The following is a 1868-nucleotide window of genomic DNA, read 5'->3' on the forward strand; positions in this document are numbered from 1 at the left end:
CTGCTTTCACTTTTGCTGGCACTGGATGTAAACCGGTCTTATCCACCCGATGTCCTAAAAATGTCACTTCCTTCTCCATGAATTGACATTTGCTCCTTTTTAAGCGCAGGCCTGCCTCCTCCAAGCGCTGCAGCACTCCATCCAGTGTTTGAAGATGTTCTTTGTCATTCTTTCCCATCAGGATGATGCCATCCAGATACACTGCGACATTGGTCAGACCTTGCAACACACTCTCCATGGTGCGCTGAAAAATGGCAGGACTTGAACTCACACCAAATGGCAACCTGGTGTATGTAAACAAACCCCTGTGTGTGTTCACTGTGACATACTTTCTAGATTCCTTATCAAGTACAACCTGTTGATATGCGTGACTCATATCTAACTTGGTGTATTTTTCTCCTCCCGCCAGCCCCGCTATGGGGTATTGTTCTACAGGCGACACCTTGTTAACAGTCAGTTTGTAGTCACCACAAATTCTGGCGCTGGAGTCTGGGTAAAATGGGTGTGGCCCTCTCTGAGAATTTCACTGGTTGGATGATCTTCTCCTCCAACAGTCTCTCCAGTTCCTGCTCCACTTTCTTTTTCATGGCAAACGGAACTGATCGGGGCTTATAGAAGCACGGTTTGGCATCTCTGGCTACATGTATCTTTGCTGCAAACCCCTTCAGCCTTCCCAACTCATCCTTAAACACTGTTTCATGTCTGGCCAGTATCCGCTGTAAGGCATCATCTCTGCCTTCTATCTTATGTACAGGTTGCCAGTCTAATTGGAAGGCCTTAATCCATCCCCGACCCATCAAACTAGTTCCAGCCCCTTCAACCACCACCACATCCAGTTTTTTTTTTACATTCTCTGAATTCCACCTGCACTTGGGCTGCTCCCCACACGGGTACCTTGTGGCCTCCATACGTTCTCAGTTTGATTCCACACTTGCTTACTTTGGGCGCATTACTGCCTTCAAAAAGTTTTTTAAATGACTCCTTCGACATGATAGTGTAACCACAGCCTATGTCTACTTCAAATGTCACATTCTGTCCTTTTACTTTTAGCTTCTGTCTGATGGGTTCTTCCCTTGGGATGCTAATCTCCTCATGCACATTATACATAGTCACACTTGCCTTTATGTGGTGCATTTCAGCTCCTTCTTCCTCACTCTCCACATTCTCCTCTTCCAAGAAATGGGCTTGTTTACCTTGTCTGCCACGCCCTCCTTTTTGTTCCATTTTCATTCGGCAGACCCTTTTTATGTGTCCCACCTTTCCACAGTTGTGGCATTTTTCTGAAACAAACCTGCAGTCCTTGGCCACATGATTTAGCCCTCCACATCTGTAGCACTTCCTGACAACCTGTTGTGACGTCGAGCCACCGTCCTCCATCTTGCTCACCGCTCCTAATCCTTTAGTGAATCGCGACTGTTCCGTCATGCTTTTCAAATCCACAATGTCTCTGTTAGCAGCCTCCATTGCTTGAGCAATCTTCTGCGCCTTTTCAAATGTTAGCGAATCCTCTGCTAACAATCTGCGCTGTATTCTGTCATCGCTTATTCCACATACTAAATGATCCTGTAGCATCACCGTCAGGGAGTCTCCAAAGTTACAGTCCTGTGCGAGCTTCCTCAGCTCCGCTACATAATCGCCCACACTTTCCTCCGGCCTTCTATTCCATGTGTTAAACTTCCACCGCTGCACAATTTCACTCAGCTTAGGGTGAAAATGATTGTTCAACAATCCCACCAACTCAGCATAAGAACGATCCCCTGGCTTGACCGGACTGAGTAGGTTCCTAATCAGGGCATAGGTCTGTGCGCCCACGCAACTCAACAGTACCGCTCGCTTCTTCTCCTCCTCCTTAATATCATTCGCCACAA

Source organism: Pundamilia nyererei, unplaced genomic scaffold (assembly GCF_000239375.1).
Source record: "Pundamilia nyererei isolate P.nyererei 1_Seehausen unplaced genomic scaffold, PunNye1.0 scaffold00578, whole genome shotgun sequence".
Classification (NCBI taxonomy): domain Eukaryota; kingdom Metazoa; phylum Chordata; class Actinopteri; order Cichliformes; family Cichlidae; genus Pundamilia; species Pundamilia nyererei.